Below are 25,160 nucleotides of genomic sequence, written 5' to 3'. Positions count from 1 at the left end.
AGCGTCAGAGTGCAGCAGTCGGCATCCGCCGAGCAGGCGGCCGACGAAAGAGAAAAAGTAGTTCGGATCGAAAAGGGCGCAGAGCGATGTAAATGTGCATTTTACAGCCTCTAAAAGACACATAGCTTCAAAGGAACGTCTTTAATATGCTATCCATCGAATGTTTATTGTTTAAACGTCCCAAAATAGTGTCTGCGCCGCAAATCGTCGGGATATCACTCCGCAGCGTCCAGGCCGGAGAGAATCTCCGCGCCCTCGCGGCGTTTGGGAGAAGCTCGCGTATCGAGAAATTGTGCGGGGTAAGCAGCGGGCGCCGGCTTCTGACAGGTCGAGATAGACGCAAAGACGCGCGCCTCTGCTGCGCCGGCGTTTTTGCGAGGATCTGGGCCGAGAAAGTAGCCTGTCGTCGTGCGTGGGGGCTGCTCAGTCGGATACTGGCACACGAAGACAAAAAAGTACAAGGGCTCTTGACAATGGAACACAAAATTACGACGTTCGAGTACGCAGAGGTCATGAATGATCAGTCAGCGCCGTTACCATGCAAAGACTGGTTAGTACGCTGAATGTAAATTTTGCCTAATAACCGCAGGTGATTTTTTTTTTATTCTTAATATTTTTTGGAACCCAGAGTGGCTTAGAATCTTTTTATGCCATGAAGATCGAATGAATAAATTAATATTTGTACGTCCCTTTCCGGCTTTATCACAGATCGTGTGCACACTGTTTACCTTTACGTCGCACGTAAGTTCCCGCGTCCTTTGATACAATTTCCCGATAACAACGCAAGAATATATTTTAATTTTGAAAGTTCGCGAAACGTGTTTTAACTTAAAATGCCACTCAAATATAGTTCAGTGTTTCTCTGCATTGAGCCAAGTGACAGACAAAAATTAAGGCCTGGTTAGATACTGCATTCATTTACTTTGTTGTATATTTAATCCCAAGATTTTCATCTATATCAGTGGGCAAGACCTAACAAACCAGAACTCTTCAGCTTGCAGACAACACAAAAGGTAGTAGGTACGTTTATATTGAATGTGGTGAAATACTTATACACAAGTGCAAAATAACGCACGCAGGCTCTGAGTGAGTCATATTTTCAAGGTTGCTCCTTTTTGTCTCCATTAGTTATCTCAAACCAACCAAGATCACAATATATATGTGTCAGCCACTTTAACAACTCTGTGAAATATATCTACAGATACCGTACCTTCATAAGACGGTCACCTTAAGCCCGGCTTAGAACATTTAAGGCACAAAAGGAAAAAAAAAGACTTTTTTTTGTAAATGAAAATACGCATTTATTCGCTGGAAACAGCATCTATTTGGCGTGAACATTTAACACATCCAGTTCGATAGCGTTTATATATAACTTGGAAGGTGTTGGAGAAATCGCACTGGAAAAGATTTGTTTAAGCGAAAACTTAAACTTTCCAAGCAATAAAAAAATTATATATATATATATACACGCGCGCACACACACCCGCGCGCGCACACGAACGCGCACGCACACACACCTATATATGCGTGCGCGCTCGCGCGTGTGCGCGCGCGCGCGCGCGTGTGTGTGTGTGTGTGTGTGTGTGTGTGTGTGTGTGTGTGTGTGTGTGTGTGTGTGTGTGTGTGTGTGTGTGTGTGTGTTGTAAGGGAAGCTAAAATGTAAGTTCAAGGAGCACTGAGGGTGTCAAGATTTTCGATCTTTGTCAATTTTGTCGGTAGCCATACCAAAAACAGAAGTCACAAAGAAATAAATAACCCTCATCGAAATGCAAGAATTAGCCGGAAATCAGCGCAAAATGAAAAGCGCGTGTGAGTGGGAGTTTATTGTGCAGGCAGGCAGACGATGTCAACAGACGTGATCCAGGGGCGGACTTGTGGGTCACACTTCTGTCTCTACACAGACATGTAACATCACGGAGCGAGTTAACGTTACGGACGGACGTGACGTTTCGGACAAATTGGCAAACTGGTGTGATAACGTAAAAAGAAATTAATCGCACTTGGACGCCGGGTGGGTCTTTTCTTTTTCTCTCCCTTTAAATCTGTCCCTGGCGTGATTATATCTTTAAACAAGACTCTATTCTAAACCACAATCCTTATTCTAAACCACAACCACAATATTGAGCCATGGCTCTCTTGCACTGACGTTAGATCAGCTCTCAATGCGGTGGCCTTGCTGCAAAGCGTGTAAATATCCTTCCGCGCTGCAGCATACACTACTGACTCCTGACCACCGAGTTTGTTTTCATTAGAAAGGACAAGTATAGGAATGCCCACCAGCATGTAGCCCCGACGTCACACGCAGTCCTGTATCTATACATACACAAAATACAACATACCAAAATATTTCCCGTAATGATTTTTCTTTCCGATTAAATAAAATTAGGATTTTAGTCACGATGCTCCATTGAAATAAAGCATCATAATGACATAAAGTACCGTTTTGGCGTTAATTTATTTATATTATTCGCACGTTTGTCCGCTTCTTAACTTCCAAAATAAAAAAAAAGAATTAAAAAAACATTTTTTTTTGCGTTTAATATGAACGTATAAGTTTAGATAATACTACGTTGCAAAAAAAGAAGCCCACCTGTTGGGCTATCCGGATTATAAATCGTCTTTCCAACTTGTGCTCCTTTGAGAGGTATTGGCGATTTTCATTGCCTACTTTCAGAGCACTGTGTTCTGACCGCCAGGCACCGTGAATATCTGATTCGCTCGAGAAAGCGGGTGAGCGAACCAGCTACCACAGATTTCTGTTCTAGCCGCCAGGTGTCGTCGATTTCGCTGGAGTTGCCAATAGAACGCAAAACTTTGAAGGCGCTAGGTGGTATGGTAGAGGTGAATTTAAAAAAAAAAAAAAAAAGACAAGATGGGGAAGGGGGGGTTTCTTTTGGCAAAGATTACGTTAAAAAAAGTAAGTCTGGGTAGCGCATCGTCCGTGACGTCAGGTCTCTCTGCAGACCTCATGTCACAATCCTCCCCAAAGCCTGGCCTATAAAGACGCCCCTTATATACGGGTAAAGAAACAATTGCGACTCTCGCCCCAAAGCCTATCTTTAAGTCTTACATTGGCAGAAGTTCCTATGTACAAACAGCGTTACGACTGATACATATGTATCAGTCGTAATCAGACGACAACCGTTGCTGATTTAAGGCCCGCGCTATTTCCGACATGCGGCAGTGACGTGGCACGTCATCTAGCGCGGGCCTTAAATCAGCAACGGTTGTCGTCTACCCAGTTAAGCGAATTCGAAACTAAACAGTACACAGAGAGCTGGTCAGAAATTGAGTCCGCCGAAACCAGTGGCCAGGATGGTCTAATCGGTTAAGGCGTCGCCCCGGTCAGGCGAAGGTTGCGGGTTCAATCCCCGCTCCTGGCCCAATTTTTCGCCAGCTCTCTTTCTCTTTCCCTTTCCCTAACTTTAATGCAATAAATTCAATAATCACCTTCTCCCCTCTTCGTTCTCAATATTACTACGGCTGCACTTGTCAATCTTCAATCAATCCCATTATATATACGGTGCAGCCTGTCCCTATGGGGAGGAGTGGTTCCCTAGATATCCTGGAAGACGGGCCCTTTCCGACATTTGCAAGCTGAGATGACGTGCCACGTCACTGCCGCATGTCGGAAATAGCGCGAGCCTTAAATCAGCAACGGTTGTCGTCTACCCAGTTAAGCGAATTCGAAACTAAACAGTACACAGAGAGCTGGTCAGAAATTGAGTCCGCCGAAACCAGTGGCCAGGATGGTCTAATCGGTTAAGGCGTCGCCCCGGTCAGGCGAAGGTTGCGGGTTCAATCCCCGCTCCTGGCCCAATTTTTCGCCAGCTCTCTTTCCCTTTCCCTTTCCCTAACTTTAATGCAATAAATTCAATAATCACCTTCTCCCCTCTTCGTTCTCAATATTACTACGGCTGCACTTGTCAATCTTCAATCAATCCCATTATATATACGGTGCAGCCTGTCCCTATGGGGAGGAGTGGTTCCCTAGATATCCTGGAAGACGGGCCCTTTCCGACATTTGCAAGCTGAGATGACGTGCCACGTCACTGCCGCATGTCGGAAATAGCGCGGGCCTTAAATCAGCAACGGTTGTCGTCTACCCAGTTAAGCGAATTCGAAACTAAACAGTACACAGAGAGCTGGTCAGAAATTGAGTCCGCCGAAACCAGGATGGTCTAATCGGTTAAGGCGTCGCCCCGGTCAGGCGAAGGTTGCGGGTTCAATCCCCGCTCCTGGCCCAATTTTTCGCCAGCTCTCTTTCCCTTTCCCTTTCCCTAACTTTAATGCAATAAATTCAATAATCACCTTCTCCCCTCTTCGTTCTCAATATTACTACGGCTGCACTTGTCAATCTTCAATCAATCCCATTATATATATATTTTTTTTTTTTTTCAGTATATTTGTTTAGTGGTTTTCTGTTTCTTAGTTTACACGGTTGGCGCGTGCTGCAGGGCCCTCTGTTTACGCTCACTTATTTCTGTACCGGTAGAAGCGGGCCTGCTGATTCCGGGTCGCACGGGCAGGGTTTCATTGGAAGGACCGTGGCCTGCCGCGGGCCGGTTGGGAGACCCCCGCGGGCAGGGGTCTTGAGAGTTTTAGAAAATCCGGCGTGGACGCACGCGCGGTACACTTACACCTTGCTTGGGCGACCACGGACTTTATTGCTCTCTGACGTCGTGCCGCTGCGACGGTGGCGCCGCTGTCGGCGCGCGTGCAGGCGCTTCACCTCATCTGCGCACGCGCACTGCCCACACCTGAAACGCCAGCTTGTTTGTAAGCAGCGCCACTAGCGGAAGAGTTGGTGCCGTTTCAAAGTGAGACGTGTTCAGCAGCCCATGGCGCCAATTGCGCGCGAAGCTGAAGCTCTCATGAATGGAGCTTCGGTACTTCGAGCTGTCACGTTGAGGGTGACCTTGCATGAGGCTCGACCTGCAAAAGCTCATCTATCTGTTATCCAGTTCTTATATATCCCCGTAAAAAAAAAAAGGAATAGAAGAAAATGTTTGCTCTTTTTAATAAATGGCAATGCACACTGGTTTCTGACGAGAAATCTTTCCGGCTTCTAGAAGGAGCAATCACTCCATATTTTCTTCCACAAAATTGGACGAGCCATTGATATACTGTAACTAATGTAGTACGCATCCTGTTAGTTCAGAGTGGAGAATAAAAAATTAAGATGATTTAAATTGCTATTTAAGCCACACCAATTTCACTATGATGATTTCTCCCCAAGAACACCTTTCTCGCAAAAAATATTTTCCGCAAAACAAACCTCAGAAATTAGTTTTCTTTATTTATCGGTCTCTAATTTGATGATGTACGTGTTAATTTATTTTGTTTTTAATAAAAATACCATTAAGCAAACAAAAATATACCGCCGGCTGAACTCGAAGAAAATGCGATGCTCTTCTACGTCAATCGGAGAGGTGAGCTTTGTTTCTACCTTCCACTTCTTTCGGCAATTACGTGGTGCCTTATACAAGAAAATCACAATGAAAAGGAAGCGAAAACAAGTCAGTCTGCGCGCACAAGGTCCGAGAAAGGAAGTGACTGAAAGAGGCAGGCAAAAGACAGACCGACCTAGCGGTACATGTAAGGTTCATCTTGCATCGGTCAGTCTATACCAGAGGTCCCAAACTCATTAGGGTGTGTGGGCCAGATAGTCCACTCCCGAGAAGTCAAAAGCCAAGTTTTGAAGAAAAAAGATGTTCAGAGGTGAGCCAAAAATTAAAAATATAGAAACCACAATGTTTTTTTTTTACTTTGCAAAGGAGCTGAGTCTCTCTGCGACACTGCATGGTGTTTCTTTTTTCCCTTGTTTTTTTTTTTTTTGCAGGGCAGGGGCAGTTTGTATTCTCTGCTTATTGTAATTTCTTCCTTTATATATATATATATATATATATATATATATATATATAAGAACGGTTCATTCATCTGCCCATATTCGTTTATATATATATATATATATATATATATAAACGAATATGGGCAGATGAATGAACCGTTCTTAATCCAATGAATCAAAGAATCCAAGTTTTCAGGAACCCGCCGAAAGCCAAAAAATGGCGGAGCCAGGATATATATATATCCTGGCTCCTATATATATCCAGGATATATATATATATCCTGGATATATATATATATTATAATTTACTGTGGGCCCAAATATATTGTGATTAATAGATTGCGAGCAGACTGTTCTTTCCCCGTCGTTCAATTCACTTGGGAATCAATTAAGCTCAACATGCTCGAGAAAACCAGAGCATCTTCTTTAGTTTTTTAGTTTCCTGACGATTATTATAAAGCAATTAAATATAATATTTGTATTTTACCTGTCTTTTTTGTCGGTTAAAAGCCTGAGTGCTTTATTCATGACAGTTGCTCCCAGACATGTATGTAACGCGATACTATAGTAAATAGCTACTTCTACCTAGTTACTTTTTCGGTAACGAGTAACGTATTTAGTTACCTTTCTAGAATAGGAACGAGTGACGTACTTGGTTACTTCTAAAGCCAAGTAACGAGCACCGGTATCTCGTTACTTTTGAGGAGTAACTTGTACAAGAGCGTTTAAACGGCCTCGTTTCAATTTTAACCTGAGTATGCGTCTATTGCGACAGAGGCATATGGGCAACCCGAAAAAAAAACTAAACAGTATGACAGTATATATAGTAACATTTATCACTGAGCACGTCGGTCGAACTCTACAGCTGGGAATGTCCTTTACGCAGAGAACACAATAAGGTTCGTTGGTTGAACCTTCTAGAATCGTGTACAGAACGAATGTAAGCCCGGAGGTTGTCAACGCGGGTAGGAACAGAACCCATTGTCAACTTCTAAATTTAGAAGCAGGGAGAACAAAAAAGAGAGGGGAAAATCCAGATTCACCAGCTCTTCCTGAAGCACAACACTGCCGTTCATTCGAGCGCGTCAGTAAAACGACCCTTCAGCGTCGCCGGAGAAGTATTCTGAATGTAGCCTGGAAACATAACTGAAGAAAACTTCGTGAGACAATCAACTCCTTTTGAGGTAAAGTAACGCATTCTTTTGAAGAATGAGTAAGGAGTAACGCATTTAGTCACTTTTTGAGGGAGTAACGAGCAACGGTATTTATTTGCTTTTTTTGGGTAACGAGTACATGTATGGTTGCTCCTGCTAAGCAAGAGTTACTAGTGTATTCCAGGTGCGTCACGACCAAAACGCTCGTGTTTGTAGCCTAGAAGGGGTTGTAGTACAGGTGATGAACATGAGGAAGAGCTGAGAAATAAATGTTAGCATTAAAAAACACTCACTTCAAAACAAAGTTGAACAGTGCAAAATATGTGAAAACGTCATACGAGCATAGCTACGTTTCAAAAGAAAATGATTCTCCGCCATGAAATAGTTGGGCTCGAGACGGGCTGGCAGCGGCGGGATGCTTGCGGGCCGCGTGTTTGAGACTTTCGGTATAAACGTTTTGTCTTACACGAGCTTGACTCTTTTTAATGATATTATACCACCGCAGTGCGCACTTTAAAACTAAAAAAAAAAAAGCTGCTCTTTTTCGTACTGGGCTCTAATTCAAAAACCACAGTTTCACGTCGTTGAATCTCTCTCTTTCTATATATATATATAGATTCAACGACGTGAAACTGTGGTTTTTGAACTTGAGCCCAGTATACGAAAAAGAGCAACAAAAGAGCAAAAAGAGCAACAAGAGCACATATATATATATATATATATATATATATATATATATATATATATATAGAAAGAGAGAGAGAGAGAGAGAGCCCAGTATACGAAAAAGAGCAACAAAAGAGCAAAAAGAGCATATATATATATATATGTGTGTGTGTGTGTGTGTGTGTTAAGTTGGCATTAGAAGCAATAGCAAGAGTAAAACCGTCTGCACGAAGCGGGTAAAAAAGAAAAAAAATTGTCGGGAAGATGTTCTACAGGATTTTCGTATAACCTTCGGAGTTATTCCTATTGTGCTTTGTTGAAGCATTGCAGCAAATACAACTTACTCAATAACCAAACAAATGAAGCACCTTTCGCTCTAGTATGCCGCGGCTTAAATTAAGAAATATTTTTTTTAACTAAAATGCACTTTAGGACATAGTTAAATTTACAGCAAATTCCTTTTTTACGCTGTTTTCAGTGATTCTTATTGAAAAATCGTTTCCCGGGTTTAGAAAGGCCTCTAGTGAAAAGAAATTACTTTTCTGGAAGTAAAGTGATTTAAAAATAATATATTTTTTTTATATTTAATCGAAGTTTACATAAAAAAGATGTTTTTTTTTGTTTTAATTAATGATTGTTTGTTTTTTTACTGAGCTGCGCCAGTTATTTTGCATTAATTTGTTTAAAAAATAATTCTGGCGTTTTGTTCTGCCGTCCCCTACTGCCTAATATCGTCACCTACTTGTATAAATCCTAAAACGTAAAAAAAAAAAAAAAAATTAAAGCCCTTTACCACTTCCTGTAACTCCGAATCAGAGCGCAGCTCTTGAGGGGAAGGAGGGAAGGGTACTAAGTGTCACCTTTTTTCGGGGGGGGGGGGGGGGGGGTTACGTTTACCTTTGGGGGAGGTCACGTGACCTCGGGGGGAGGGGAGGGGGTGTCACGTGAGCCCCCCCAAAAATTTTTCCGCTAGATTTAGCGGGGAAATTTTTCCGCTGGATTTAGCGGGGAAAATTTTACCGCTAGATTTAGCGGGAAATTTTTGCCGCCAGATTTAGCGGAGAAATTTTTCCGCTAGATTTAGCGGGGAAATTTCTCCGCTAGATTTAGCGGGAAATATTTCCGCTAGATTTAGCGGGGAAATTTTTCCGCTCGATTTAGCGGGGAAATTTTCCCGCTAGATTTAGGCGGAGAAAATTACCTGTTAGCCCTATCACAGGGCCTGTAATGGCCCTGTGATAGAACTAACAGTATCAATAAATAAATAAATAAAATAAATAAATAATGCAACGCGTGGTTACGCCGACGGCGACGCCGCTCAAGCCGGAAACGGGCGCCTAAGAGCCTGGCTCTAAAAAACACGTCTCCCACGCAAAAAAAAAAAAAAGTACACTGAGTTTGTTAGATTCAGACAATCGATTCTCCAGGGATTCCAAGTTTCATCGTGCCGTTTTCGAAAATCGGATTCTCCGTTATGTATACGTCCCAATATTTCTTTATGAAGCACAGATCGCATGCGATACTGGTCCAGAAATGTAATCGACTCGTGTGATAGGGATGAAATGTTTTTGGAAGGCATCCCACCAACGAAATAGGCACTGCATACCCTCCACGACTGTGCTATGGTATTCAAATCCGTCCTAACGGCGCTAAAATATGTGGGCGTTACTGGCACAAAAACAAACATAGAGCGCGAAGCGGCGGTGTAGAACATGTCCGCCGTACCGATAGAGTGGCAGGCATGTTCGGGAGACCACCCTTCTTGCGTCTTATATGGCGCCGGTCAATCGCTGTCGCCGCCCCACAAAACAGCAGCGCCGGAGCGGCGGCCAAACTAAAGTCCCTACATAAGAGCCTCCTACAAGTAGCGACATTCTTTGAAGCACCGACTGCGTGGCGGAGCAGGTTTTAAGACGTGAATGGAGGCGCACAGCAGAGGTTTGATCTGGATGCCGCCATTTTGTTCTAGTGGAATCTGTTTTGTCATTTCTTTTTGGTTGTCGTTACTTGTAAAAGAAATATCAATGGACTTTAGGCTTTAAACTGCATCACCGCGCAATACCTATCAGCGCCGGCTGGAATAGATAGGTGCCGTCTGCGCATGCGCGTGTGCCGTTCGCGGTGTCCTTCGTCTTTCTTTGTTTAATCCTCGCATCGAATCCGTACGTGTGACGTCATGGGTCCAAACAAACCGTTGCTAGGGTCGTTGTTATGGACAAATACATGCGGCTAGGTTTCGCTACGAGAACCCGACCGTTCAAAATCGGGAGTAGGATTTAAACTTCTAAAAATCACAGATATAGAAAGCTTGAATGCCACATATGTTAATTCTGACAGAAGTGTGCCGGTAATCCCTTGTTTCTGAAATATTTACGACTGCAACTCTCGGTCCTCAAGATGCCTGCAGCAGACGACAAATCCAAGAAGTATGCCGTCTGCCACACGCTGGCCGGCCAAGCCGGCGCCGTCGTTTGAATCGTGTGAATAAAGACGATATTCTGATATTGCATTTTTTAAAAATATAATGAGGTTCAGGCACTTGTAAGAATTCATAGTGGGGTGCGATGCACAACATGGTTTATCGAAAGTTCGGGCGTCGATCGAGATGATCGTCTGCTAAAAGATCGCATTGCGCCCGTGAGAAAAGCTCTTCAGGCGATCGGTTGAGATGCTAAATTTTGTTTCCGGACTCGCGCTATGAGAGGGTGCTTCGTACGTGGTTGTAACGATCGCGTGGAGAAAGATTCTTGCAGTTTCTTCAGAATTCCGCAAGACCCCAAAGTGCAAAAGAACTGGATAAAACATAATGTGTGTACACGTAGCACTGGCGGAATTAGCCTTGATGTAAAAAAGGATTAGAAGAGGGGTCTTCTACAACACAATAAAAATACGGGTCTTCTACAATTAAATTATCAAAACTAAAAAAGAACCCTCTAGTCTACGGTTATTAAAATTACGATGCATTTTACAGATTCTACTCGCATCGCGGGTTCGATGGAGATCTTCACGAAAAGAGCACATTTACGGAATTTGATGTATACCAAGAAGAAAAAAAAAAAAAGAAAAATACGACGAAATTGCGATAGACATGCAAATATTCTACAACCTGACAACCTCAATAATAATGATAATAAACGACTTACCTCGACGGCGTACGATTTGTTTCTCATACTGGCCTGAACTACACCGGTAATGCACTTCAGGCCGTCGTCGTAACTGATCTGCATGACGTGGTTTGATTTTACGGCATTTTCACCTTTCTGAATTGGGCAGGGTTCTTCAGAGAAAGAAACGCACATTTCGGGGCCTCTACGGCCATGGCGACACACTTGTTGTTGTCGTTCGTTTACCAACGCATTTAATTTAATGAAGAAGCCCGCTGCAAGAGGCCAGCAAATCTATCATGTCATCTGTTACCAAAACAAAGCGGAGTGTAATACTTCAGGAATGGCTTTCATCGTTGCAATACGACACTAAGACGACAAGAATATCTTTATAATTCGATATCAAGAAGTTAGGTTGCTTACAAAAAAAATTATTTACTTACTTGTAAGCAAAAATCTAGCCTCATGTGGAATCTCTATGCATTAGTTCATTGTAACGTCCCAACGGTTTGTTTGGACCCAGACGTCATGTTGTGACGTAGTCACTTATGGGGTTAATTATCGGCGTCTCGAGCTGCCAAACGCTGTTCCGATAGACACCGCTAGGTGTTTGGCTCGCACGGAGAGATAACGCTTAGGGCCAGTAGGGGAGAAGGGTGAGTATCTTTCCGTGCGAGCTGAGAACCTGGCGGTGTTTTTAGGAATAGCGTTGCGGCGCTCCAGCCACCGATGACGTGTGGGCTGGAGGAAGAAATCGGAGGCCCCAACAGTAGGCACGTATGCATGGGCAGATCTAGCCTATGAGTTCCCGCCGGCGCTGCTAGATAGCGCGGCGATGCGGTTCGGTCTGGACGCCGTTCCGGCACTCCGTTTTACTTCGAGTGAACCTGTACATACACAGAATGGTTTCTTTTCGCTGCAGGGTAATCACAGCCTACCTTCGATGATGGCCGATTCGCACGACGGGCTGATCCGCGGACGGATTGGTCACGTGACGACATGTCTGCGGATCGTCCCTCTTCCAAGCGCATCCACACGATGGAGACGACGAGCAGACGCCAGCGACGACGGACCGAACCTGTTCTCCACCTTAGTGCCGCTAAACTCCAATATCGCGCTGCGACAGCGTTGTCCAGAGAAATCGACGTTTGCTACGGCGATAATGAATCGTACGCCGCTGTTACGTACAGAGCGAGACAGCCCAATGTAACAGGTTTCGCGGGAAGCGCCACTAGCTTTACTAACCCAAGGAATGGCAGTGACACAGTCATGGTCCTGCTCGAGAAAACTTCGGCGTAGAAGCGACGAAGTTCTGGGCTCGCGGAGGGGCGTTTGGAGATGGCTTCACGCACTCCTCACTCGTGCAAAACAGTCCACAGACACAAGAAAGGTCTTGCTCGGGGAAAGGCTGATTGAACGTCCAAGAATTATCGCGGCGTGCTAGTCGAGTTTTGACGAAAGTTCCTTAACACGAACCCGGAGGAGTATATACATGGAACCTGCGTCGAGTAGAAAATGTTCCCTTCTATCAGCTGTTATCCCCTCTCCCCAATCTAACGATGACCGTTCGGCCTTTGGCTGTAGCTCCAACGTTAGTATTTCCTCTTTCGCGAGTCCCCTCTCTCTCTCTCGTCAGCCGAGAAAAGTTTGCGCAGTTTCTTTCACTCGTGGAACCAAGAATCGCACGACAAAATGAACCAGCGGTCGCACCAAATACAACGATGCACCATTTTCGTGTTAATCGTCCGAAAACAACAACAACAACAACAACGAGAAAGCATAGTTCCGTCGCCAGACTAAACGCTTTTAAATTCAATCACCCGTCAAAAATCCGTGAGTGAACAGGCACTCGACTTATGGCGAATTCCCCTGGGCGTTTTGGAGCGCGCCGGGATCAGTTGACGAGATCCGAAATGCAGCACACGATCCGAACGGGGTCGCGCCGCCTACGGATCCCCATGGATTATGACCACTACTCCGGGATCGGCGGGTACCTTCCCGTCATTCACCGCCACAGCCGCCGCGGTCGTTTCGAAGACGAAAGTAATCCCTGGAGAAGGGGAGCAAGAGGGACAAAGGACAAACATAAATCTCCAAACACAGCTAGGTGACTGGTGAGCGACCGAAAAAATCCGCCTGGTCCGGGTATCGAACCCGGGACCTCTCCATTACAGGTGGATCGCTCTACCAACTGAGCTAACCAGGGGTTAGACGTCAGTAGAGCGAACGGGTTTTATCAGTTGCCACCAGTCTAACACGAACAAGGGTGAAGCTTGCAATTTAAGGTTATAATTATAATGCAATTAAATGCAAAGGTGCAAGCGAGCTGGACAAGAATGACGAAAGTAATCCCTGGAGAAGGGAGAGGGACAAAGGACAAACATAAATCTCCAAACACAGCTAGGTGACTGGTGAGCGACCGAAAAAATCCGCCTGGGACGTTTTCGCAATCGCGGCGCTAACACGTGTTGGACGCACGAGCGGCAGGAATGGCCCAGGAAAGATTGCCGGAATGCCCGTAGCGCGGCAAAACCTCTCCTTCTTGGAAAACGAACCGGCTGTCGAGCCAAGGGTAAGCAAGCGGCCATTACGAATTCTTCTGAGGCGAGATGCCCCGCGATAAAGGAAGTCACGTGTGTGCGTCGAGGGCAGGCCTGGCTGGTTTCCGGTTGAATCCGCCGAAATCGGGGGAGCGACTTTTCTCGGATCCAGATCGAGATCTGAAGCGGGAGCTAATCGAAAACGACCAGTGGAAAAACGTCCGTCTCGATCCCGATCGCCAAGTGAAATAGGATCGCTCCAGAAAAGTCGATCCCGGCGCGCTCCAAAACGACCAGTGGAATTCGCCATCATTGAATTTACACCTAACCTAAATGCGTTGGTCCGTACGTCCGCTGGCGAGGCGCGGATCGCAAGAATCGGTGACGGGACGGCGATGTGGTTCACGGTCCGCGGACGAAAATCGCAATTTGGTCCGTCGTGCGAATCGGCTGGACGCGCGGTGGCGCGCCGGCGCCGGTCGCGTCTCACGGAGTGCATACGCACGCACGCACAACGTACACGCACAAACTCGTACACATGCACTCACTAACTCGCACACATGCGTGTAGCATGTGTGTGCGTGCATGTGTACGTGCGTGTGTGCGTGCGTCTGTGTGCGCGCGCGCTTCGAGCGATGTGTTGCTGTGCGACGTGAACGGCGGCGACCAGGCATAGTCAGGGGCGCAGGCCGAAAAGCACGAGATCTGCGATGACCAATGTAGAACAGAAGGAACTCGGAGTACTTCTCAATCGTTTTATTGCGTCAATAAATATTCTTCACTCCTGGCATGTACCAACACAATCTTTGTCCATCCATAAATCTCTTTCGCTTTTTTCCTTTTATCTTAGGATCCACACGAGCCTGCACACAGCGTGTCCTGGTAGTGCTCAATAGCAACAAGAACCACCTGTTTATTTGTACCTTCATGTATTATATACTCCATCTCAGTAGTCCCCCGCAGCAGGGCCAAAGCTACTGAACGTACAGAAGCGACACTCTTGCGCGGCGGAATATAGTACTTGTAGTAAGGGCTCTTTCCTTGCCTGTATCACCATAGATACAGTACTGGCATGTACAGTAATGCTGTAATACTCCTCTGTGCCTAAAGACGACGATAATTTAAGCTGTTCGGCTTTGATATTTCTGTATACGTTTTTATTTAAGTGCAAGAACACTAAGAAATAGTCATTTATGTTTTGGTTTATTGCTTCCCAAAGATACGCTAAAGTGATACACCATAATTAATTATCTACCAATATACTGTTTAGAAATCGCAGTAAGTGACTCCGTCGATAGCTTAATCAACATGAGTTAAAAGCCCCGTCATAACACAGCGGAAGACTGCGGCAAGATAGCGCTTTGCCCAAGCCACTTTTCGCAAAATGGCGGCATGCGCTGAATCGCCTGTGAGGTACCAATCAAATGTGCTTTATTATCCAAAACAAGCGAATCATTTGGCGTTGAACGTGTTGGGAATAGTGCAAAAAGAATGCAGCAAGGGAGCGACTGTAAGTTCCATAGTTAAGAGAACAGCAGCCCTTAGAACGTGAGCGAGCGCTCCCTCTACAAATGGGCCTCCGAGCACAAGGCAGGAGGCAAGTTGTTATCACCGATGAGCCTTTGGCGTGGTGGCAGAGGACGCGAAAGACAGAAGAAACTGGACGATTTTTACCTTGGTGTGCTGCGGAGGGTTGTTCACAGCTTTTTTCGGAGGAACGAGACTCCGACGGTCGCCAAACTGGCGCGACACTTCGAGCTGAATTCGAACATCCATCCGCGCGACAATGCATCGAATGTTGAAGAAGCCCGGCTTCAAGTACAAGAAGCGGTCCAGAAATGCGCTGTTGATTGAGGCAACCCACATTGCGCAGTGGCGGTGCAAATGCCTGCGCCAAATGAGCGAGTTTCGGATGCAAAAGAAAAACATTTTTTAGACCGACGAGACATGGGTCAACGCCGGTCACACTTTGGGACAAGTGTGGATCGACACGGATGTCACGAGCGCGCGTGAGGCAAAATGCTCCGGGTTCTCCACAGGACTGTAAAACCCCACCGGCAAGGGAGGCAGGCTGATTGTGACTCACTGTGGCAACAAGAACGGGTTTGTTCCAGGTGCCGGAGGAGTGTTCCGCACGAGAAAAGGTACGGGGGACTATCACGACGAAATGGACAGAGTCGACTATCACAAGTGGTTCACTCAAAAACTGCACCCTGCTCTGCCACCAGGAAGTGTGATTGTGATTGATAATGCACCTTATCATTCTGTGAAGGAAGAGAAGGTTCCCCGCATGTCAGGTCTGAAAAAGGACATTCAAGCATGGCTATCAAAGAAAGGTGTGACCTGGAGCACTGACATGGTCAAGGCAGAGCTCATGAAGCTTGTAAAGACCGTCAAGGTGGAGGGTGATACTTATCGCATCGACAGGATCTCCAGCGAGGCAGGTCACACTGTGGTACGACTGCCACCGTACCATTGCCAACTTAACCCAATTGAATTTGTGTGGAGCGATGTAAAAGGGCTTCGTTGCCTCTGCAAACACCACAATCAAAATGAAGGAGTTGGAGCCACTTGTCTGAAAGGGGATACAACAAGTGACAGCCGAGAAGTGGAAAAACTTTCTAAGATCATGTCGTTGACGAAGAAGAAATGATGATATAAACAGACCGTGTCATCGACGATTTTGTCGATCGTCAGCAACCCTTGATCATCGGCCTTGCTGAAGACGCCACAAGCTACGATGAAACAAGCACGGATGACGAAAATATGGGATGCCAACCTCTGTGACGGGCTTCAATCGAGGGTGATGTGCACCGCCCAGCATAAACTCATAGTTTCAAGCTGATCAAAACAGTAGATGTACAACTATGGGCAGATTGTGGCAGCTACGACAAGGCTCCTTACCAAAGCCTGTTTTAGGGGCGAAGCTCCTTAGGGTCTAGGCTTGTCCGTCCGGCGTCCGTGCTCACATCGATTGCCATCCCATCTGTCTTCATAAAAAAAGGAAAAATGTTTGCGCAGTCGACAGCATTCAAACCTGTGCGGAGAGACCCCAATGTATTTCTAGTCCATCGCCTTAACCACTCGGCCACGACTGCGGGACGAGTAGGGGGCTCTGAGATGGGGTAGTAACTCAAGAGCTGGGGATGTCATGGATGAAACGTTGCATGTAGCCGCTCAACGCCTATACAGGAGAGGGCGATGTGGTCAAATGCTTATATAATCGCGTTAAACTTCGCATGCATTGGCTCAAAGTTTATAGACGAGAGGGCGCTGTGGTCAAATGCTCAAATGCGTATATCACCATGTTCCATACCACGCATTCCATACGAACGCAACCCGGAACTCAGCACTACCTATGAGCAATAAAAAAAATCGGCACCATCAGCACCACCTATGAACAAAATCAGTATCATCAGCACCACCAGAGCTTCGCCCCAATCAACATCATTCACCACATGAAAATGCGGTCTTTTTTTAACAGCAGCTATTAGAGTCAACATCAACAGCTAAGAAAATAGCAGCTTCCGTACAGCTTCCGTAGGGAGACACACAAGAAAACAAATGCAATGAAAAACGCATATCGTCACAGACTAACCTCACAGGTGTTCGGGTTGTTGTCTAAGTGATGTGCAGAGGGTCTGTTAGCGTTTAGTAAGAGCATTTTAACCTACCTTTCGTTATCTTTCTGGTCTTGGTTTAGATCGGAAGGTTGAAAGAGGCTACTCACATTGGTAGAAAAGAAGATAAAAGTGACGTTTAATACTTATAGCGCGATTGGGGTGGCCACACAGGCTGAGGTTCCGTTCACCGTCACCATACAGGCGTTCGAGTTCCACAGGTGCGCGTGCACACACACTGCTCCGGCCTCATGAGATATCGTCGTCGTCTTTTTAGAAGGTCACTTCATATTGGGAAAAGTCTACACTATTCCCCTTTCTAAAGGGTTACATTGTTCCGTTCGTAATATGACGCAGGCGAACGAAGCGCGCTGTTCCGGCCTCGACCGCCCGGTTTCTTTTGCTGGAAAGGTGCTAAGTGTCAACGTTTCGTTTCACCTCTGGCAGTAGTGACACGAAGCCTGAAGGTACGAAATCGCGAGCAGACGACAAGCAGACGACGCGCGGAAGAACACATTAGGGGGGTTGGCCCTCCTCATTGGCTGAGGACACCTGTAGGTTCCACACTGCTCCACGGAACTACCGAGATAAAGTATAGGTGTTTCTGCGAAGACTATCAAGCATCCATAAAAATAAGACGTTCTAGGTAAAAAAAAAAAGGGAACACTTTTTTTAAACAAACTGGCAGCCGCGGTGAACATCGGGATTGCAAAAACATTCCAATTAGCAGTATAATTAACTTGAACTTAAAAGTAAGTTTTTAATTAGTAAAAACAAATGTACGGTTCCAATTAAAAACTCATTGATCACCATAAACCAAAGCTCAATCAGTGAATTTTAGAAAGTTTTAAAGCGCGTTTGAGGCGCGGGAGTGCGGTAAAGCCGCCACTCATGCAACAAGCGCAGTGCCGGCGATTAGAAAACGTGAGTCAGAAGAATTTCATTCGCGTTTTCGCGTCACCCGCCTTGCACCTGCCGCACGAGTGGTATAACTTTAGTGCGCCCCTGCTCTTCCCACGTGCTGTCCTCGTCGTCCTTAAATTCACCAATTCAGGGGTTTTCGATGGCGCTCGTCAGGTTACTAATTAGAACCATGCGTTTATTTTCACGAATTAAAAAGTGAATTAGCCAATCTCGTGTACTTATTTTCCAAATCAGTATTTGTTTTACAACCCTTGACGTCCGCATTGACTAGCAATCAGTACGATAAAAGATTTTTTTTTCTCAACCATCTTAGTTTTAGCAATTTCTGAAAGTCTTCGCACAAACATCCTGTATATTATCACCCGACTTTTACTATCAAAATCAAACGAAAATGAAACTCTGACACGGACTCCGCAGAAATATCAGAGCGAACGACTCCGAGCATACTATTACAGGCGAATAAGAAGGAGAAAGCGTGACATATATCCATGTAAAAGAACCAATATTGTATGCATAATCTGCTCTTCCTGTCATGAGGAATCCCCACTCGAAGTATATCGTATACCATGTTTACCAGAGAGAAGTACGAGTTGTGCGAAATAGCGTGGCGAGGAGCGCGGAACACTGTGTTTGGGCAGCTTACTCTGTAGCCGTTTTGTGCCTACCACCGGGCTCCTTATATTGAGTCGTAGTTTTAGCAGTACGAAGGAAATAAATTTTTAATGTTAAGATTTACAACATACGGAAACGTTCCTAACGCGATTTAGGGACAGAAGAAACTAAATTGAAAGGGCCGGTACATTGCATTCTTAAAACTGAAATTGCAAAAAAAAAAAAAAAACAAACAAAGAAACGCGTGTTACTATTGAACCGGCGAAACGCGTAAATATAACATGTAAAGGACGAAATAGTCTTCGGTTCCTGGCTTTTGAGGAAGGAAGGAAGGCAGGGAAGTAATGATGATAAAGCAGTGGTGTATAAGAAATAAAACGATACAACCTTACTATAAACGTAATAAAGAAAAGAGATTGCTTCAAAACTTTCACCCCAGACCGTATCTGCGTTCAATGTTGACAAGAAGAAAAAGGATATACTTGCAATGGCGGTATTTTCTGCTGCGTACGCAGCACACGAAGCTAGATAGAACGCAATATCTTCAGTTTCTTGGACAGCAGTGACAGCGAAAGTTTTATTATCACAAAAGCACGTTAAAAAAGTGCAATGAGGTATTTTCTTTTTCTCATTTGTTATTACTAAATACCTCTCTACCTCTCCCTTCCCCTCCCCCTAAAAAGAAAAGATTATTTGAATATTTCTCTTTGTTGGGGAGTGGTGCTTGAAGACGCTTATACTGATTCGTGCCCGTTACTTCAAAAATGTTACGGATTAAAATTACAAATCACCCAGCTTCAAATGTCATGCATTACCGTTAATATTTACTCCAGCTGAAAAGTGATGGATTACTTGTTACTTTACAAATTACTCTCACGTTACTTTTCGCGTACACTTATCAAGACAATTGAAATATTTTTGACGTTTTTAAAAAAGTTCTGCAACACTACTTTTCCTTTTTCATGCGCCCGCATCATTGTTGTCCTCGTTCTCGGCATTCAGTGTACTATCTTAATCACAGTTATTGTCACTAAAAGGATGAGAATGGCAGGAAGGAGTTTCAGTTGTCCAGCCTGCAGCGCGAGGTTCCTACCTTCGATAACACTTCGGCGCCTAGTGAGCCTCGAGCATGCCGCGAAAGCACAATCAAAGGCAATGACAGCGTGCTGGAGGCCGGGCGTTAAAAAACAAACAAAAATCAACAACAAACAAAAAAAAAAAAAAAACGCTCTCCCCTGCAATTTTCTTTCTTCAGGCGATTTAATACGGTGTCAGAAGGCTACCTAATCAATATTTTGCTAGAGTCACATATATTTTTAACTAAGCCAGAAAACGCAACTGCTCCAAGCCGAAAACGAAACACGAGCACGAAGTTATGGCTCGACATGTCGACTTAGGAGGAGGGAGAAATATAGAGGAGGAGAAAGTTGCCGGAAGTCACGTAACGTATACACCCTGATACACGAACTCAACTCTGTGACGTCACGGCGCGGTGGTGGCGCGTCGGTCGCACTTCCGGTCTGCGGCTGTGGGCAGCAGTTCCCATGCCAGATGTGTATTCCTGCGTTGTCTTGAAAGGAACCAGACAAAAACCTGCCTTCTCGTCAAAACGCCGCGACTGGGGCCGTACCAAAAAGTGTTGAGAAAGGTTTGAAGGTCAGTTTTTATGTGCTCGGTTCGTCCGAGAATCTGAATATGTGCCGTGAAAAGGGAAAAGCAGACGCCGTCGGACAACGATTGCTTGGGCGGGAAGCACTTTGGGTTGAATTCACGGATACTTGTGGTCATCAGATATTATTTGTTTTGTTTCAACATGAACGCCAGAAAACCTTCAAGTTGTGCGAACCACCTACAGACTACGTTCAGTGCGTCTTCAAGTTCAAACGGCCGCCTGATCGTTCGAACTGTTGTCTGCTCATTCAAACGTTTCTGCTTGTCGTCTGCTCTCTTAGACGACGCCGGCCCGTAGACCAAATGTTGGCCCGGTACTTGCGATAAGAAGTAAGTGCAGGTCTCAAAAGACTTTAATTTGAAGGTTGGTAAGCAGGCTCGATGTAAGCAGTAGATACAAGGAGATGTTGATCATTGTTACCAGTGACCATCACCGACTTGTTATCCCTAATTCACTTGGTCCGATTCTGCCTACGATTTTCAGTATCGACGCGTCGACCATCACAGCTACGGTTCACGCTTTTGGAGCCCGAGCGGCGTCGCGACTGAAAATCGCGAGCGAAATCGCATCATGCGAATCAGGCTTTAGCGTACATACTGCGGCGTCCACGCGGAAAGAATGGCCACATGTCACATTATTCACGCGAAGTTTTGTGGTGTAACGAGCCTCGGTAATCTCGCTGACGCCGCTCAAGTAGTCACACATCACCAGCAAGACGTAGAATCAACAATTCGAACGCGAAAAAGGGCAGGGGGACTCACACCGACGCCAACAACATCGCATTTCAATGGTTTGTTTATGGGCATCGGCGAGCTTCTTGCCCACACCTCCATCGCCCATGCGGGGCGCCGGTGGCGTCCGCTAGGGGCGCTCCGGCTTGTTTGTAAACATGTGTTGGTGTATACCCCTGAATAAGAGAGGTAGCGACATCTTCACCCTCCTCCTCTGACGCGCACACCTTTCATCTTTATGTTTCGCTTTTTTATGCCCGCGCGTCGACGGTAGCGCCGCCTGGGTCGGCCCAAGACAGCAGGCGGCAATCTTCAAAAAATGTCGCTACTTTTCCGCATAAAAAACCTCAATACACCCGACCGCGTTTTTTTTTTTTTGGCAAAAAAAAGGGGGGGGGGGGGAGGGTTGTGCGAGGCAGGCGACAGTTTAACATTGTAATGGTCAAGCAACTCCTCGTTCGTATTGACGCAGCCAGTTGACTGTATCAGAAAGTTTGCTGGCTGCAAAAGCTGCTGCAAAAGCACTCCCCAGGCGCAAAGTCGGGCAGCACCACCCATAGGCCACATTCGTTCCTATGCTCCGTTTCACCTTCAGTCCGAGCGCAGTGGACGCCACGAGCCATCCCAGCCGATCCAGCGCCGGGAAAAAGTCGCGTGACCTGCCGGTGGGGCGGGGCGACACAGGGAGCTCAAGGTCGCATGACACTCTCTCAACGCCGCATTGGCTGGGATGGCTCCTAGCGTCCGCTGTGGTCGGACGGAAGGTGAAATGGAGTATAGTAAAGAAATCCTACGCACGCATAATTACCACGAAGTACGCACTTCGTGCTTGACGTTTGCGCGTGTTTTAAGCTTTCACCAATTCGTGTTAATAAAACGAGCGAGGTCTTCAGCCAGGCGAAGGGGCGACGACTTGGCGACGTCTTCGCGCCAATCCCCCTGCTGGGCGGGCCCGTCGTACGGAGTAGGCCCTAATTGTTTTAATCGGTAAAAGATTTTTCTTTTGAAGCTAGGCAGATTTGCCGCTACCGCGAACGACCGTTCTGAAGTAGAGGTCTCACGCCACCTCTCCGCTGCCATGGCTTTGTCCGCTTCGTCCAGCCGTTCAGCCCGCGACTCCCGCGCTGCTCCCGCGATACGACGCCATGTTGAGAATTACGCAGCGCATGTGCTTCTGGTACACTGCAAATTTTTCTATTTTTTTTTAATTAACAAATTTTATTACAAGCCACAAAAAATGGGCCTTATATTTTGTTTTCTGTTCTTAATGTTGAGTGTGCGCCTTTGATGACCCACGACTTCGATTATATTTGGTGGCTGTGTCTGAAAGCGAAGGCTGCAAAGCGAAGGCTTAACGGCCGCTCGATGCTGCCCGTACGAAAATGTCAGATATGGGCCTGATATATTTTATATACGGACAGATATGATAATATAAGCAGTCAAATAGGGCTGTATTTCGCCAGATCTGGGAGCTAATACGGCCGTATTTCGCCAAATAGGTGGGCAAATACTGCCAGATCTGGCCGTATAAGTGCGTAAATACGTTCATATATCGCCATATACGCGTGCAAATATAACACCTGATAATGATATATGGGCCCGTTTCAGTCGTGCAAGCAACAAGCTATATGTACTCGCTAAGACACCAGTTGATTGATCTATATTGCATGAGTCTCATGTAATTGGTTAACTATTGTCAACATCCTTAAAGTGAAGTTATTCCAGGAATTTGGACCAATTAATCAATTGCGCAATTTGAAGATTGAAAGACAAGTAAAATTTGGTTTTATGTCTGATGTGTGACAATATGACGAAGTGCGATCGGAACGCGAGTTAATCAAATAATGGATTTTAGTCGCAGCTCTGAGGCACCCGTTTCCGAGTTAAGGGGTGTTGGCGTCGCCATCGGTGTAACCGCCCCGCTAAATTTAGCGAGAAATTGAATTTGTACGTATGTCACGTGACGTCAATTTTCCCGCGAAATCTGGCAGTGAAACTAATTTTTTTATGTTTCCCCGCTAAATTGAGCGGGCAAACACGAACCGTTAGCTTACTCAAGATGCAAGACGCTACTCCGCCGTCCCGAATCCTTTTCCCTTCGAACGGAAGCCGTTGCGCCCGGAGTACAATACGCAGCTCTTTCAAAACGGTTCGCGCAGCATCGCATCCGTTCGTTTGCGAGCGTCGGCGATTCATCGTGTGTTGAAAGTCGGAAGATGTGCTGTCCGTGGTGTCTTTTATGTGTAACTCGTTCGTAAAAAAATTGGAAACAGTGTACACATGATTTTAAATTTATTGGTAAAAATATGTATATACATATTTATTTATCTATTTATTTGTCAACATCATGCACAAAAATAGTCGGGTTTATTTTTTCATTTAAAATTATAATGTCGGTTATACAGCGTAAAACATAGTCTCTTGAAACTCGCATCGCTTTGAGTTCAAAAGCTGGGCTTAATAGAGCTGTATGTTCACTCGGTATTGACAGCAGGGTAGATGCTACGCGTGTTTTAGGCAAATCGTGTCTCCGGTTAGGGTCACGTGACTACAGTCTAGAATCTGGTGACAAAGCAGGACATCGCACCTGCCTGGTACCCAAGGCCACACTTAGCATTCACAGCACTGTCAACCCTCGTTACAAGTGACACATCCCCTTGTTGTGGCCCCATAAGATAAGCCTTTTGTTCGTGAAACCCCGTTTTGGCCGCTCCTTCGATCCTTTCCTCTCTCTCCCTAAGCTGAAAGCGTTGTAAAAGGTAAGTGGTCACGTGGTTTGACGGATGACGCATTAGCCGTTGCCGATCTCGAAATGCGTTTAGCCGGACCTAGTTTGGCGTGTGAATTTTCCCTCTGTGGCCGCTGCGTATGTCCGCTTTTGCAAGCGATTTCTTCAAAGAAGCCCAAGAATATTTTGTGATGCGTTTAGTGTTCGGTTCTACAAACGACAGCTTGTGCTACATTGTGTTGAATCTTCACGGGCACCTTCTCGTTTCTGTGTTCGAGTGGTGGTTTTGCCGTGGCCGTGTCGACATCTCCCTCAAATACCACCTTTCAAGTCGCGTCTCGTCAACGTAAGTGCGCTGCAACCTATTTCGTGACAATTGATCGTTTTTCCTAAATGTATTCTTCCAGATTACCTCTAGATTTAGGCCGTGTCTCTCTCCTGGCAGCCGGGAGAATCATTGTGCAGAATGTTTCGGCCTTGGTGCGATTGCGCTACAAGCAGAAAGTTTCGATATGCCGCCGACAAAGTTTTGACGTGTTGCCAAAAAACAACCTCAGCACAGGCTCTTAATTACGCGTTCCAAAATTTGACGAGCGGCTTTACGAGTCGCTTGTAGAAAGATTGTTATGATTTTCCGAAATACTGGAAAACAATGCTAGGTTACCGTCATAATCTAAACCGTGAGATGAGGATAGATCAAATAACGGAAAACTCTCATTGACTAAGCTTAATAATGTGATGTTTCCTAACCGGCATGGCAACATGCTTTCGCTCCTTGATAGGGCTACCGTCTCGCGGACGGCACAAACCGATCCCCTGACGGCGGCGTCTCGGCGAGCTTGCACACGGAGCCGCCGCCGACCGATCGCCGTTATCGGCGTTATGTAACGATAGGCACAGGACATCTACTCCACAAATGGGCAAAAGCCGATAAAAAGGAGTGCACGAACGTAAACAACGGTCAAAAAGTGGCGTTGCTCGCCACTATGAGATGCGTGCCGCAAACTCGGTCATCCGCGGGCGTATCCCTCTCCTCCCGCTCGTACTTTCTCTAACTTGACGGATGTCTCGCGGTTCATGCCGACGAAACGATCGTCGGGATACCGGGTAATCGCCACAGCCGAGCGCGGCACAGCTTACCATTGCTCCCGCTGTGGAGGGTCGAAGAGTCAACTACCAGCACGGTGGATACCGTTTGTTTTTTATTCTTGCAGATTTGTTTTAAAAGAAGCCGTGACCGCAACACTTATGCCGTTTGTGCGAGAGTGACACGCCCAGGGGGACGTTATGTAGTTTGCTAATCTTTGCGATTAGTCGGCGAATTAGTTAAAATTCATTAATTAACTTTTTAATTAGTGAAAATAGACATATGGTTTCAGTTAGAAACTTGCTGAGCTTCGTCCAAGACCCCTAAACCAGTAATTTTTAGAATGACTGAGCGCGTGTGAAGCGCAGTAGTGCGCTGAAGTTACCACTCGTGGACCAGGTACAAGGCTGGGGCTAGATAACAAATAGCGCCTTACCGAAGCCGCTAGCCTTGTACCTGTTCCATGATTGG

At 45.8% G+C, this 25,160-nt stretch overlaps 1 pseudogene; it reads left to right on the top strand.

The window, feature by feature from the left end:
- Nucleotides 1–15,101: 15,101 nt before the first annotated feature.
- Nucleotides 15,102–15,968, top strand: LOC120843572 (annotated as a pseudogene).
- Nucleotides 15,969–25,160: the final 9,192 nt, after the last annotated feature.

Source organism: Ixodes scapularis, unplaced genomic scaffold (genome assembly GCF_016920785.2).
Source record: "Ixodes scapularis isolate PalLabHiFi unplaced genomic scaffold, ASM1692078v2 PGA_scaffold0__279_contigs__length_252992795, whole genome shotgun sequence".
NCBI lineage: Eukaryota > Metazoa > Arthropoda > Arachnida > Ixodida > Ixodidae > Ixodes > Ixodes scapularis.
Note: the sequence above shows the minus strand (reverse complement) of the source record. Positions and strands in the feature narration are given on the sequence as shown.